We start from the raw sequence: 17,698 nt of genomic DNA, 5'->3' as shown, positions 1-17,698 counted from the left end.
AGGCAGACATAGAGACAATGCATAGCACACTCACTCACCACCTAAGGGCCTAAAATCTTCTTCCTACTCACATACATATAGTAACATGGATGCCAGATAACTCACACAATCTTTACCTCCTCACATATTGGCTGTGTACTGCTTGCATCAGACAGAGTCAGCCCTGAACTAAAACTGTGGAAACTGCTACATTTACAAGTCAAGTCCTGAACCTGGAGTGTATTGTTTAATAATATGAATGTGTGGCATATCCTTGTATATCATTACTTGGTCTGGTAAGCAAGTATAAGGTGGGATATTTGTACAGAAATTACCTTAACATGTGACAGCAGAGACTTATTTGACTTATCTGTGCCCATTACTAATTAGAAGGCCTCAGGCATCAATGCAGTCAAACCTCTTAAAAGTATTGATGATCACTGCATGCCCTCAATTTAGCACCATACTTTTGTACTGAAAAATCATTAAATGGAGAAGTTAGAAAATGATACATAATTGCAGTTTCTGACTTCACAATCCTCACAAGATCAATCACTATACAGTTAGGACATTTTGATGCTATCAACTGTCTAACATTCCAAGGGCAATATTAGTCAAAGGTACAATTACCAGTTCAACAATACAAATGCAGATATACTAAGCATTAAGTTAGCTATGCACCCTGAGCATCAGACATAAAGCTTGTGTATCCCTAAATCTAAAAGACTGAAAGCAGGGATATGGCACAGTTATCATCACTTGCACAGGGTGTTGTCTGGGGGGACAGGAAGCCTATGCTGAAAAAAAGGTTGGTGAGTGCATGTTAGTAAGAAAGAGAAGCAGGCAGACATTTGCATAAACCAACAAATGGCCAGTGAAACAAAAACAGCAACTGTTTTGTGTGTGTGTGTGTGTGTGTGTGTGTGTGTGTGTGTGTCTGTAGGGGTCCTCAAGGGGAAATTGGTGTGTGAGTATCTACATGAAAACAACCAAGCTCTATGCTGGCTCTATATCTTAGTATGTCAGACAGGTGTGAGCCGTGCATGGTAGAGATGGCAGTTCATCTCTGTCATCCTCAGCCATGAGAACTTGCTCTATCAGAAGTTGCACTGTCATGTCCACAGCAATAGTCAGATGCACTGCGGCTATCTGAACGTGTCTGATGTCTGCTGGATGACCTCCTTTCATGGGGATGCCCAGAACAATGATCCCATGGCCTGGCATGTCTAGGTGTGGACAGCAGACTCACTGATGGATCAGTGGAAATAATCCCACTATGGGAGTGTGATCAGGCACAGCCATGTTGACTGAAGGAGATGATGTGGCTGAGCTACTCCCATGAGGATGCCATCCCCCTACCAGCAGACATTCCATCACAGACATGACCCATTCTATGGTAGACACCCCTCAGTCCATCACAGACACTGCTTGTTCCAATGTGTCATTCATCCAATCCATTGAATTGGGTAACACAGTGGAGACAGTCATGCATATCAGACTGTGCCACATCTACAATCCTGATCATTTGTCTGGGGTACCTATGGGAACATGCCTGTGCCTCCATGATGGCCCTAAACATACAATGAGTGGCACGGGAAGAGATACCTGCAGCAGGTGAAGGAGGGACAGCAGCCCCCCCCCCCCACAGAGCACCAACCTTCCTGAGTGAAACCTCGCCCACACTTTGGATATGGTCAGAGTCCGCAGGCACTGAAGCCACAGTAGCCACACTTCCCTGATCAATGGCCTCACTCTCCACCTATCCAATATCTGAGGGCTCATTGGAATGGATAGGCGTAGGCCTACTGGCTGTGTCCAATGGAATTGCAGGGGATGGCTGTATGCCATCCTCAGTGTTAGATTCAACCTCTCTACCCCCAACAACTATGTTTCAGTTTGACCAACATCATCAGAGTCTGCTGATACACTTACATCAGGTATCAGAGGGCCCACACTCCCACTGTCATGATCACCTGTGATAAAAGGCAACAAACAGAGGAGAAATTAATACCTACACTACTATTGTCCAATATAGGCTGACAAAGTAACAGTGCTGCCACTATTAGGATGGTAGAGTGATGCAGTGGTAGCATTGTCGCCTCTCAGAAAGAGGTTCTCTAGTTCAGTTCTTCATTGGGGTGCCTTCTGTGTGGAGCCTGCATGTCCTGCCTGCATTTGTGTGGGTTTCTTCCAGGTGGTACGGTTTCCTCCTACGTTACAAAGACATGCGTCTGGAGCATTTCTCCCTGGGCTTCTGCTGAAAATTAGCTTTGTTCCAAGTTGGACTTTCCCAGTAAATAAAATTAAATAAATAAATATTACAGACTGTACAGCAATACACACAACAGGCCTGAAGTCAACAGTATACTCCAAAATATTTATTTAAACTGCTCAGCAGTTCTGACATAAAAAAAAAATAAAAATGTTTGGCTTACCATCTGCAGAAGAGATACTCCTCTGCAATCCAGACAGTCCAGGAAGAAGTTAAGCAATAGGTAAGGGCAGAATCATCACAATTAACAGTAACACAGGGGGGGATAATTTTAAAAGTTTATATGTCCATTAACTATACTGTCAACTAAAATCTGGCTGACAACTTCAACTTAAGCTAACAACTGTAGCAATTTTCATCCCCCCCCCCCAAAAAAAAAATACATGTGACACAAAAGTAACTTACTGATTCAGTTGTTTTACTATACAACAGTATTCAACTGTTGAGATACAGAAGCCTACCGCTCCTCCAGGGATGTGCTTGGTGTATCTCTGTTGCTCTGACATCCAGCACATGCTGTACTGCACTCTCCTGGGAGCTGTCTGGAACCCTGATATTGGCCAGGAACTGTTCATTGGGTGTTAGTGGTGGTTCCCTAGCAGGCCCTTCCCAGTAACCATCTAGTCACGGTCCACTGCAGCTGCTCTTCTCCATGCAGATGTGATCATGTCAGTGGCCATGTGGTGCATCTGCTCATATGTCCTGCCACCCATGGCATTTACATCATGAGCTATCTGGTGCCATATTTGCATCCTATGTGCCATATCTACCTGCCACCTTTCCATGAGAAAAGCACCATATTGCCAAAAGGCATCCATAATCATCTGGTTCTCAGCATCAGTGAATTGGGGTCTCTGAGGATTGACATACCTGTGTGGCATACTCCTAGGTGACCTAAAAGAAAACAGAAGAATAATTTATATAAGTATAACATAATTACAAAATAACTGTTACCAGATAAAACAGAAAAGGTAGCCTGTCACTATTACCCACTGGAGAAATGTAAATTGGTGTAGAGATGTGAAATATAAATGACAGACAGGATGCAAAACAAGGTAAGTAACAAGAGCAACATATCCTTGTTTGTGCCATAACATTAACTGTTCTTTGCCCCCACAAAAAAGGAACAGTATATCCTTGTTTGTGCCATAATAGTAACTCACCTTTACCCCGGAAAATGACATATTTTTCTAACAAACCTACTTTGAAAAGGTAAAAGTGCTGTCAAAGGAACTGTCCTTGAAATATTTATATATAAATATATATATATATATATATATATATATATATATATATATATATATATATATATATATATATATATATATCATACAGCATTCCATTTTCATGTATTGGCATTCATGTATACCTCAGAAATGGATGATAAACATGCCAATGCCATCAGTACACATCTAAGTAATGGATACATTTAAAACTGTAAAAGCCTTGGCTTCAGATTGTTCTTAAATACATACCAGCATATGCAGTATGTAACTGAGAAAATCAAAGAATACTTTCTGAAGTTCAGTACTCTTCTGTAGAGATATATCCTGAAGAAATAGCATATGTGCAGTCTTGAAAACATAAAAAGTCTCCTCACCATCAGTTTGCCTATCTCCACAGTTATCTTTTTATGTGGTGTAGATTCAGGGCTGTTAGGCTAGTGAAAATACAAATGAGGAGTGAACTCATTAGAAATGATGAATCCCAAATACTTGGATCCATGTAGGAGATGTAAACATAGTGCAGGCACTCTCTCAGCATTCGTTATTAATGGATTGCAACTGTGAATGATTATTGGTTGGGAAAAGGAAAACACAACAGCGATACAGGCTGTCTTACTTGCACTGGGTGTGTCAGGTTATTTCTACAAAGTGTTAGATGTCAGGTTGGAAATGTAAGCAAGCAGCACACAGTTCACAAGTTGTGTTCCGTAACATCCAACCTGGCTGTCATTTGTTGGCAACTGTATATGATACTGTTTCCACTTAATATCCTCAAACATTATGTGGGCAATGATATAGAATAGCTTATGCACTGCATGTCTGAGATTACTGCTCAGATAACTGAAGAATGACCAACAGACACAGAAATGTAAGATAGAGCTGTATATTTGCAAGTAATAATCATAACAAGTTGTGTGATCATTAGGTGCACTACATCCAAAAATAATAAATGCACAAATAACAGTTGCATGGTGTGATATCACTGTAGATACTGTTGCAGTTGACTGTGTGCAGATTGAGTTCAGTTCTTTATTGCAAAGCTGTTTGTGTGGGGTAAGGCATTCATCCTGTGTTCTGATGGTGCATTAGAGTGAGAGTTCAAATCCAGATCTATGTAAACATATCTGATGTGAGCCATCATTTTCTTATGTGTATGTCATACATTGATTTTCCTCATGTCAACTACTTGTTCATTTTTCTATTTTTCTCTTTTTTCTGTCTTTGTGCATTTTTTGGGGGGGGTATTTGTGTGGTGTGGTGTGTAGCACAATCACGAGAATGGATGAAATGAAAGCAGGTTTTGGCTGTGCTTATCTCATTTGCATGAAGCATGGCAGTGTGCAAACTGGACAACTGGATCCCCAGGAAGCAGACAGGATCCAGGCAGCCAAAAATAGAAACCGGATGCATTCAAGTAATGCTACTGGGCATCATGCAAACTCGCTATGTGACATTTAGCTGCAGTTAAAAGAGATACCTTAAGAATGATTAGTAAAATAGGGGATGTCATGTAACTATTCCTGTGGCAGCAGGTGTTAAGTGCAGGGGTGGAGTACAGATGGCCCTGTATTCTACTACAAGGTGTGCTATCCTTTTTCACTGTTGTGATATTGCAGTTTATAGCAATGAATTGAAAGATAAACAAGTGTTATTTCAACCTTCATGTGGCAACAGGTGAAAGTGTTGGATTGCCATACACATGGGTTTGAATACAGGATATTCCATACACTTTTATTGTTGTTCCACTTCCCATTATAGTCACTCTCACTTACAATACTTGTCATAGTGGAGCTGACATTAATTAAATGTAAGATAGCTAACACACTGGTATTGGGTCAGTTATTTATATATGTAGCATCACATTTATTATCAGATGTAAGACTGTGGATGTTCTGTGTACTACATTCTTGTAAGTATAATTCTGCTATCTGGACTGGCATGGCCTTCACATTTGCCTAGCACACGTACACAACTGCCTGTACATCCAATAACCTTGAAATTGCAACTGAATTATGTAATGCCTCAAGGATTGGCACGATTGCACTCCGCTTACCATCACACAATGCGGTGCTTGGGAGTGTGCACTACTGAGCACCATATGTATGCAATAGTAAGTGGAGCGCAACAGTTTCAAACAGTTTGCACACTCTGACTAAATGCGATAACTGGAATTGGTAAGAAAGCATCTGTCTCCATTGCTCAAGATCCATGGCAGACATGGCAGGCATCTGTAAGGAAAGTCCAAGGTTTAAGGCACAGAGGTAGGGTGTCCAGGAGTCCAAGATATTTATTGGATTTCTCGATAAGAACCACAGTGACAGGCTTCTGCAGTGGGACTATTCTGGCTCCCAGTATAAGTTGAAGACTTGGAATAGTTTAGCCTGTGTTGTTTCCAGTGCCACCAGTATACCTTGCACTGGAGAGCAATCTAAGCCTCATTATAATGACCTACATAGGAGGAAGAGGGATACACTTGACCACTAGATCAATGAATGCGTGTAAGTATCATCTGCAGAGAGTACTTGCAAGAGTTAGAAAGCTGAATATAGGCAAGACTGGTATTCATAATGGTCTTCTGTTCTGTTGTTTTTTCCACAGCTGCCAGTGATCATGAGTGAAATATCAGAACCCATGTTGCTAGATTGGTAAGGATGAGGGAAGCATTTGGTATGTGTGCAGCAGAAGAATAGTGTTATTGTAGCATTAAAACTTCAAGATACCTTTTCAGAATTGTATAGAGTTGTATGAAGTTGAGCATTCATATCTCAACTGTAAAAGCAAGTATGCATGCATTAGTCTGTACCATAAACCAAGAGTACAATATTAGACTGTAGTCAGAGGGTGTGGGTACATATAGAACATGTCCCAACTATACAATACTGTTAATTCTTCAATATTATTTAAATTAATTCAAACTTCTATACCAGTGCCATAAATGCCCTACTATAAACAGTAATCTGTGCAACTGGAACACGCATATGTACAATACATGCACATGTCAAGGATTACTTACTGCAATCTGTAGTATAGTGTGCATCTGTTAGGAGGTGGTAGTCTTAACTGTAAAAGTTAAGATAATAGAGTCAAATAATTGTATTAAGGCATATGAAGGTACTAATCTTATCTCATTTTTTTTTCTCTCACCCCAGCCCTTTTCTCCCCTTATATTTTATTGTTATTTTATTTCATTTATTTATAAAAAAAAATGTGTTCTTTTTTATTTGGTTTTATTTTATGAATATTTATTTTTATTTTATGTTATTTTATTGCAATATTAATTTTTATTTTTCTTATGGTTATTTTATTATGTGTCATCAAAATGTGTCCGTGTTATCCATGTGTACCACATCACTAAATGCTCCACAGCACAGCAGGGTAGGCATGACCCACAGGATCCACCTGCCTCTCTCCAGTGGCTACAGCACAGTTGCCCAGCACATTTGGGAGCCAACCTGGTAGCACTGCCTCAGCTGCCCCTGCACTACTTACCCCTCTGGTAGCCCTGCCCCAAAGGCTGGTCCAGTGGTAGCCTCCAGGAGCAGTGGCAGAGGTGGTGATTTTTATCACCTGCACTGAGGTATGGTGCATAGGAGTGTTGCATTGTTATTGCATGTCTATGCCAGCTGGAGAGGCTGCTCTCCCTCATTTTGTGAAATACTAGGAGGAAGAGATGGAGATGTCAAGCACTTCAGCCAGTGGTGGAGTAAGGTGACAGTGATGACAGTCCAGTGGGTGAGGACTTGATTCTCACTGTCATCCAGCTGGATGACCATGAGTTCTGGATATTACACCCTCACCCAGTCATGCTGTCCCCCAACCTTTTGAGTCCATCACCATCCCTGTCTCTTGTCTTGTTTGTCTTGTCTGTCTGAAATTGCTTCCTCACCTACCCAACTTACCCGGCCCAGACATACCTATGTACCTTGCCCAACATTCCTCTTTCTCAAAAAAGAAAAAAAATGGACACTTATCCCACAAAAAAGTGTAGTCTTGACATACTTGATTCAGTCCAACTGGCTATAGAAAATGATTGTGTTGTGGTCACCCCTCTCTCTGGAGGTGACAGTGCAAATTCAGTTAATATTTTCCACATATGTTCACTTTACACTGTTAAAGAAATGAATAGCTAAGGTTCTTTCCTACCTCCTGTCTGCATGTTCCTGCCCTGCTTTCCCTTTGTTTTTCCCCCTGCTTGCTACCCATTTCACCAATTTAATGCATATTTGTGTGAAGGTGTGCATTGCGCACCAACGTACAGCAATGGTGAATGGCACCAATGTATTTAAATGTATTTAAAAGTATTATATACACTTGTAAAATTATAATATACACCTCTATTCAAACCCAGTACAGTCTGTCCCCAACAAAGAATGTATCAATGCATTAACATGCTGCTACAGGATCAGTTAAGCAGCAGGTGTATTTCATAGAAGTAATACAAACTGTCAAACTTTAGCAATGCAGACCATGTTTGCATGCTGCTTAGCTACTTGCAAGTATGTGGATCTCACATGTGCATGCACTTTGCTAACTGTTGTGCAAACCTGCTTCTTGCAGCTCTATGGAAATGTACATATTATGCTGAATTACTGCTCTTTACTGTCCATTCCCTGTGTATGACATGAAATTACATGCAGAAACATTACAAACAGAGGGCCCTATCTAACAATATGTTGCGTATTTACAGTACATCCATGTGTTGCCATTCCCCCCAAGCCCTGCAACACTAGTGTCTCAGTACCTTTTTGACACATATATCAACCACAGTACAAAATGTAATGTCAAATGTTGTGTGCAATGTAATGCATATCAGTCTGGTAAAATTCAGAACTGCAACTAATATCCCATATGCCTAAAAAGCCTTATCTGCAAGGCTATGGAAGGAATCAGCATGGACCATATCCACAGGGACATAGCTGACCTTCAATACACTTATCCAATGCATTTTGTTTTTGTCAGGGGTAGATCTTGCTTATTCAATGTTGTGGAATTATTGGATATTGACCCCAATGACTTGGATGAGGGTTAACAGGACATACCACCTATGTTGAGTTATCCAAGGCCTTTGACACTCTCCCCCATTCATGTCTCCTAGTGAAGATCTCCCATATGAGAATTAAGCCATACAGTAGTACAGGGATAGCCGACAGAACACACACTCTCAAAACTAAGGACTGCACCTCCACCACTATCCACTTACCATTAGAAGACCACAAGGATCTGTGCTAGGCCCTCAACTATTTTCAAACTACATCTCTGAAGAACAGGTGATGGTAGATGGCCTGTGGTTTACCAAGTCTGCAGATGACTGGTAACTGTACGCACTAATTTGGAGTCCTCCATTCTTCTTCTTTTTCTTCTTTTGGCTTTTCCCAGTTAGGGGTCGCCACAGTGGATCACCTGTCCTTTCATGATTGGCAGTGGAGTTTTACTGTGTCGAGTTGCCAGCCCGGTGCCCAACCTTCCAGAGAAGGCACACACGTGCACGCACTCATGCCTAGGACCAATTTATAGTGTCCAATCTACCTACAGCATGTCTTTGGGATGTGGGAGGAAACCTGAGCACCCAGAGGAAACCCCCATGACCACAGGGAGGACATGCAGATTCTGCACACAACTCACCCCAGCCAAGGATTGAACCAGAGAACCTCTTGCTGTGAGGTGACATCACTAACCGCTGCACCACCATGGCCGCCCAATATGGAGTCCTCCTTTGATGGTAACGTATTGCAGAAAGGGCTGCCACACATAAATAATTATTACAAAACTCACAGACTGAACCTTAAAGCATACAATGGCTCATTATCCCATTTGGCAAAGAAGTACCCCTGCTAATTATGACATACAGTACATAGTACCCCTCTAAGTTCAAACATAGTGTTTTCCGACTTGGGAACACATGTTGATAGGAATCTGCACTTTTATCACTATATGTCCATAGTGGTGACACACGCATTCTGTATTGTGCACATCATACATATAGACATCACATCCAAGGCCAGGATAGTCATATATCTGCTGTATTCTACCCTTATCAGACCACTAATTGATTACAATGCTCCCTTCTGTCTGTACCTCACCAGACACCTGTAGCAGTTGGAGAAGACACAGGGTTGTAGCTGGGAGACTCCAGGGCCTCCAAAAATAACATGCATGGAAGGAGTGAAAGATCTGTCACTGTACTCAGTATCATGCAGACTGCTGAAAGGTGACCTATGCCTGCCCTACATAGCAGTCTCAGATCCTGTTTTACTGAAAATGCTGGACATCTACAAATCAAATGGGACAAGAATAACTTGGCTCAGGGTTCTCAACCCAGCCTATGACATAAACAGAACTAGCTGTGTAGACAGATATATCTCCCAACGAGTTACACTCCTCTTTTATAGGCCCCCACTGCATGTGAAGCAGTACTCCTCAATGACCCTGTTCATGTGCAACCCAGACTAATGCTTTGGTGATTGCAAAGTCACCTCTGGGATGGCATCTATGTCCCTAATGGACAGGGCCATCTGGTGGTGCTCAAAAAATTGCTCTGCTAACAACGACCATCCAACTATGCTTACTAAAGGTATTTATATTTTTATACAGTTAGGTTCCTAAACACCATAGGGTTATTAGGCTAGTAGCCTCCTATGAACATATGAAGGTATGAGCATCTGTAGGCCTCCCAACATTTTGTCTCCCACATGGCGTGCTGATGTCACCTACTATAAGTTCACCTGCACTGTGAGAAATGTCAGACTTGTGCATACTGTGTTCTGTAGTCTGTGTGTTAGATAGGCAGGAGTTCTGTTTGCACTGCAGTCAACTGGGCGTGTATGTCTCTAGACAGAAGAGCAGAAGTGTATCCCACAGTTACTGCTCCAATACCAAGATTTGACAGGATTTTGATTCTTGCAGATGCCTATACATCCATTTCATGCAGCCCACCCAACTTCTTGTCTCGAACATGGCCTGCTGATGTCATCTACTATAAGTTCATATGCAGTCTTGTACATGCCAGACTTGTCCAAGTTGGACTTCAGCTGTGGTGTGTGTGTAAAATACTGAGTTCTGTAGTCTGGTTACTTAGATCAGCAGGGGTTCTTTTCTCACTGCAATCAACTGTGTGTGTGTATGTGTGTGTGTGTGTGTGTGTGTGTGTGTGTGTGTGTGTGTGTGTGTGTGTGTGTGTGTGTGTGTGTATGTGTGTGTGTGTGTGTGTGTGTGTGTGTGTGTGTGTCTGTCTGTGTGTGTGTGTGTGTGTGTGTGTGTGTGTGTGTGTGTGTGTGTGTGTGTGTGTGTGCCTCTAAGCTCTTGCTTGACATTTCAGAGAGCCTTTTACACCAGCATGCAGTACACTGTTATTACCATATTCTTCTCAATAGGCACTGCTGCTCATCAGCTATATTTGATTTTTGGATATGCAGTACTCCCACCTGGGCAGGGTCAGACACTGGTCTGGAGGTCAGGCAGATGTCACCTCATCCTATAATACGCAAAGAACTGTGACATGGCTTTAACTCTATCCACATACACCCTGTGTTGTCTTGCTGAGAACGTCCTGTGGTCTATCCAGCTGCTACATGTGTCTGGAGAGGCACATGCCAAAGAGAGCATTATACTCTTTTACTGTTCTGATGAGGTTTGAATACAGTGCTGTCATAAAATCCTAGGATTTGCATATGATGGCTTGATGTATGATGTGCACAACATAGGCTTTCAATACCACTGTGGATTCTTGACAGTTGAAGTTTAGACTGCTATCTACATGTGTTCCCAGTGCTAGCATCACTGGGTGTCAGCATAGAAGGACTGTTGTCAATGCTGTGATTAACATGGAATTCTGCTTTTCAGATGTACAACATAAAAAAGACACATTTCTGCATTTAGATGTAGACTGTGTGCCTTTGTCTGCCTTTTTTGTCTGTATTAGCTCCCCAGTACTATGTGATCATCATTGGTGGACTCAGTTTGCACCCAATATGTAAGAATCAGCAAACTTGGTGTTGCTCATCTAGTCAGGATGAAATAGATGAGTCTTTGTAGGGTCTGTTCAAGCAGCTTTATTATGTACAAACACATCAGAATTGAGGCCTAATAACTTTAACTTAGATAAACTTATAAACAAACCAGCTATTACACTCATATATTCTCACTCTCTGGCTGCACTCTCAAAATGGCACTGGAGCTAGCACGTGGATGCTATTTATATGCATGTGCCATCCTTGAAACACTTCTTAAAGATATTTTACACACACACTCCATTCTACATCCTCCCTCTTTGAAAAATAAGTCATGCAATATTGATGATATCAGTTGAAATGCAATCAATACAAATAATTCTTTGCCATGCTATTATACAGAACTTTATACACATATACATATACAATTATGTGCAGGTTACTGTGTTTCATACTAGGTCTGGAAATGCAACCAAATTGTGTGATATAAAAATTAGTAACTAGAGGCTGGTAATCAGTTTCAATTTCAATAGCTCGACCATAAATATAACCATGAAAATTTGAACATGCAAATACTATTGCCAAAAGTTCTTTCTCAATTTGAGTATGTGCTGGGGTAGATGGTAAGTGGTACATCCATCAGCATGTGGTCACGGTGCTGACTATTCCCTCAAATGTAACACAATTACTGGGTATGTGAAGGACATCCACATCAGAGGCCATAATATCATCATTGTTCCCAGCCTTCATCACACCAATAACTGTGTACAATGCACCCTTCTTCATGTAGCCCCAACACATCTTCCAGCGATGTGTAACCGAAGTATACCACCTTTGTCACAGTGAGCTGTCACACAGCTTACTGGCCACACCTAGGTATTTTTTCTGTGAAATATACATGACTGTCTGATGGTGCGTAAAACCAATCAAGTTGTTTTATATATATATATATATATATATATATATATATATATATATATATATATATATATATATATACCATGCAAACATGACAACTAGCCTGTATTGCCCATACTATTGCATACAGGTATACCAGTGTCCTTCCTAACACCTCTAGCAGATGTTACAGTGCCAGGACAGTGTACATGGTTACCACATAGAGTGCAGATGCATCATAATAGTTGTTCAAGTGTGTGTGTGTGTGTGTGTGTGTGTGTGTGTGTGTGTGTGCGTGCGTGCGTGCGTGCGTGTGTGTGTGTGTGTGTGTGTGTGTGTGTGTGTGTGTGTGTGAGTGTGTGCAGACCCATCTGTTATCACTGTAAATCACATATGTTATGTCAGAGGCATGGGATTACTGGTGGTATTATTCTGATATTGTCCATTATTCTGGATGATTCTTGTAATGTTTTCCATGAGACTTTACCTGTGCCCACCTTGCTGGAGACCTCTGCTAAGAGTGCACTCATATTCAGGCATATCAGTTTGCACAACTTTGCAATATGCACCCTACCCCAATTTTATGTCAAATCTCTGATAAATGTCCTCTGCATTATTCATGTAAGGATGCTTATCTCAAACAGACATCCTCCCCATTGTTAATGTCACCTTGTGTGACACACACATAAAACATATTTTCAGTGAACAGTCCCTACTCTACCATATAGATATGTGATTGGTGTTGCTGCTACAACCATCTACCATTGACATGCCCTTCTCTGCTGTACATTAGGTAGTTTCACCTGTCCTCTTTCCCTGTGGTCATTCCTACAATTCATGTGTGTGTCCCCATTCAATACACAAATTTCTCCTGAATGCTCATTTTACTTGGCAGTCCATGTCCTGTTACAGATCATTTACACAGCATCAGTACAGAATGCCATGAATGGGATATCACAATACTCTGCACTGTAGGTACACTGTCCTGTGCTATGTTTGGACCATATACTTCACATTCATACCTCTCAAGTGCTCAGATATTCCCAGGATGTCCAGATGTTTTCCTTGTCAAACCTGTGTTTTTATACCATATCACTGGGATGATCTTAGTACTGATGCGAGTCAATATTATGTAAATTTGAGTTCATACCTCTCAACTGTCCTGATTTATACAAAATGTCTGCATTTTATCTCATACTTCTGATCTTTTCCTCATAACATACTGTTTTTCTGGCAAATCATTGGCATGTCTTTGCAGACTGAAGTCAGAAATAGATGACAGAAATTTGAGTTTTAAACTTCATGCTCTTTAGATAGTTCATGGTACTGTATGACCTGGGCCTTTGTCCCCCCATTATTTTTTGGCTTTGTCCAGATTTTTTGCTCTAAGAGGTTGAGGGTGTTACATTCTAATGCATTTTTATGTGTCATCTATGTCAAATATGTCCCTATTTCTGTTTATTTGTCCCCTTATTATGTTGGCCTTTGTGCAGATATGTTGCACTAACAGATTGGCAACTTATATCTGAAGCCCTCATCATCATTGTAGCATTTCATGCAAATCCATGGACCGTCAGTGCTCTGCTTTACACAGAAATGATATCCATGTTCGCTTACATGGTTTACTGGCCAGCAACACTGTTGCCAGCCACAAAATCTAGCTTAAGCACCCCGTGCATCATTAATGTGCATTGCACAATACCACTCACTTTGCACCGCCACTCAAACATGTAAACTCTGTGTAGGCTCTGCAGGAAGCCTCCACAGAGTTTATTGAATCCTGGGGATTGTTCTTAATTTTTTTTTAATACTGTGCTGCTCTACTTCCCGACCTCTATTTAAGATGGGCACCTACCCAATCAGACTTTCCTGGTAATCATATGTCAATAAATAAATAAATTCAGGCATTTCAACACTGATTATAAGTGTGCACCAAATCCAAGTTATACTGTAGTTAAGAACATTGTATTAAGTTTTTATTTAGTGAAAAAGGAAATATACTAAAGATGGAGAGACTCGCCAGCACAACCAGACTTGAATATACGTATAGGTTAAGTGTATACCAGACTTTTACATGCAGAATGTGAAACAGACATACCTAGGTAATACACAAAATACAAAATGGTTGGACAAAAGTGCAATTTACTTGACATGGGGAAGGATATTCAGTGATAAACCTCAAAGATGTTATAGGGCATGTTCAGTGCAAAAAGTAACCTGCAAAATCTTACAGCTGCGAATAGATTCCTAACCCCCCTCCATACAGACACGCACACATGACTACACACATGAAAACATAGAAAACAGCAGAGGTTTACATCCTACAGTAGCATAACCTGTAATACTGTCTTATGCCACCATACACCCCATGCAAAAGCACCAAAATCATATTTTTATGGAGACAAAGCTCCCTCAACACCTCCCATACATGTACACACATGCAAGAAGCATTATTCCATTCATCATCTTACTAAATATAATTAACTATGATGTAACTGCATCTTGGGTGAAAGAATGGTGCACCATCACAGCAATCTATCAGTATGAGTAGTAAAGTCTTTGCCTGTCTGCCAGAACTTATTGGTGGATTGAACCATTGGTGGATTGAACCATTGATATGGCAGTCATCATCTGCTGATTTGGCAACATACTATTATTTATTTATTATTTTATTTTATTTATTTGTTTATTTATTTATTTACATTTGTTGACAGGGAGTGTCCGACTGGACTTAGGTCCATTTTCAGCGGAGGCCCGTGGAGAAAAGCTCCACAGTTAAAATATACAGACAGTAGTTACATTGGATTTACATAGAGATTAGCAATTTGATTAACATAGCAATTAACAATTACAAACATAGTTACAGATGAAGAACATAGTACATCAGTAGACAACTAGAATCTTTATCTGCAAAGTACATAACAGACATTAACAATTGTTACAATAAGAAGTTCCTGCTGTATAATAAGTAGTAGGCTTATGAGCATCCGAGCTTGCTATAATCAAGGTAGTTAGTGGGGTGGAAAGAAGTTAGAGTGGGAGTTGCAAGGGCATAGCCAGCATGTTTTTAGGTGCGCTTTTAGTAAAGTTTTGAAGTGGGTGCATGATGGTACTGAGCTAATTGCGGGTGGGAGGGAGTTCCATAATTTGGTTATGGCGCAAGAGAATAGTGCTTCACCAGCAGAGTTATTGGCTTTAGTGATCTGCAAGTGATTTTTGTTGCTGGATCTTAGTGATCTGGTGGTGCGATAGGGTTGGAGTAGATTCTGGAGGGATGGGACATTTAGTGGATGGTTTACTAGTTTGTGGGCAAGTGTGAGTTGATACCATTGAAGGAGGTGAGGGAGTTCAAGTCAGCCCAGTTAAGCAAGTGAGACACAGTGGTGACTACGTTAGGATGCCCCTGTGGCGAATTTGGCGATTTTGTTGTAGCAGGTCTCTAGCTTGTTTAGATCGCATTGCCTTAGGTTGGTATATATTGGAAAGGCATAAAGTAGGCTGGAGATAAGGTGGGAATTTGCTACTGAAATCTTTGCTGCTTTGGTGAGAAGTTGCTTATTTCTGTATAACGCTCCTAGTTTTTTGTGGACTTTTTTTATGGTCATAGATATGTGAATGTCAAATTTTAGTTTATTTTATATTTCTACTCCTAGCAATTTGGTGTGTTCTGTTGGGTGTATAGTGGTGTTGTCTTTTGCTGTGATGTTAAAGCGAGAGTTGTTTTGAGTATGTTTGGTGGGTTGGAAGATGAGTAGTTTAGTTTTGTTTGGGTTGAGTATTAATTGGGCATTGGATAACCAAGTTTCAACAGAGGAAAAGGCTTCCTGTGTGACTTTTTACAGTTTGGGTAGGGACTGGGCTGAGCAGATGATGTCTGAGTCATCAGCGTATTGTATGAGTGTGCCATGTTCGATGGCAGAGGCTAGATTATTGGTGAAAATAGAGAAGAGTAGGGGTCCTAGGATGGATCCTTGGGGAACCCCTATAGAGATATGTAGTTGGGGAGATATGTCATTCTGCCATACAATGGATTGTTGGCAGTCAGAAAGGTAACTCTGAAACCAGTTGGTGACTGATTGTGAGAAGGATAGGTTATTGAAGACAGAGATGAGTTGTTTGCATGGGACCATGTCAAATGCTTTAGATTGGTCTAGGAAAGTAGCAGAGGAGAGATAGCCATTGTTTTTATGCTGAAGGATAGTGTTAGTAAAGGAGATTAAGGCAGTGGTGGTGCTATGGTTTGGTTGGAAACCATGCTGAGTATTGGAAAGGAGGTTGTTAGTAAGGAGGTAGTCTGAGACCTGAGAGTGAATGCATCTCTGTAGTATTTTGGAGAGTGGAGAGAGAACAGATATGGGGCGGTAACTGGTTAGTTTTGTGGAGGGGCTGCCTTTGTGGAGGGGAATTCTATGTGATACTTTCCATAGTGTGAGAACGTAACTTTCTGAAAGAGATCGGTTAATCAAGATGGATACTTGGTAGGACAGAGCATCAGCTGCAATTTGTAGGTATTCACTTGGGAGGTTGTCTGCTGCTAATTTGGTGGGCTTACATTTAGTTAAGATTTTTTTTATGTTGGAGGTAGGTAGAGGAGAAAAAGAGAAGGCAGTGGGGAGATGCTAGTTGAAGGTGTGGGTTGGAGGGGAGGGGGGTTGTGTTCTTTAGCTAGTGATAGTATGGTTTGTGTGAAGTGTGTGTTGAATGAGGTAGCAATATTTTCGGAGGAGTGAGGGATGTAAGGAGGAGGGGTACTGACTTTATCTGGGTGGAGGATGGAGTTTATGGAGGACCAGAATTGTTTGGGGCTGTGTTGGGAGGAGTCGAGTGTAGACTGGTAGTATTGCAATTTGTCCTGTTTTATTAGCTTTTTGACTCTATTGTGTAGTTCTGGAATTTCTGTCTAGTTGAGGGGGTTTTGTTTTGTGCTAGTGCTCCCAGGCGTTATCCCTGTTTTTCATTTCTGACTTAGTGGTTTTCTGTAGCCATGGGGAGGGTTGTGCTTTGGTTCTGGAAAGCCTTATGGGGGCATGGTAATTAGGGATGCTCAGGAAGGTAGTATTAAAAAATTCAACTGCGTCATCAAGACTGAGGTACTTTAGAGGATGCCAGTTACATTCTTTGAGGGATGAGATGAATGTGAGAGGGTTAAAGTTTCATTTTTTACATATTTGATGGTAGATGACAGGTTTAGCTTGGTATAGGTATTTTTTGAGTAGGAATGTTGGGGAGTGATCACTGAGGCTATCTGATAAGCAGCCTGTTATATATGACTGGGGGCTCTTACTGACTAGTATTCAATCCAGGGTAGTGTGCTTGTTGGAGATTTATTTATCCTGGTTTGCAACTGGACTAGTTGGGTGAAGCCATGAAGGTTTACA

Source organism: Protopterus annectens, chromosome 6.part0 (genome assembly GCF_019279795.1).
Source record: "Protopterus annectens isolate FY-2018-M chromosome 6.part0, PAN1.0, whole genome shotgun sequence".
NCBI classification, from domain to species: Eukaryota; Metazoa; Chordata; order Ceratodontiformes; family Protopteridae; genus Protopterus; species Protopterus annectens.
The sequence above is the reverse complement of the archived record's forward strand: the minus strand, read 5'-3'. Positions refer to the sequence as shown.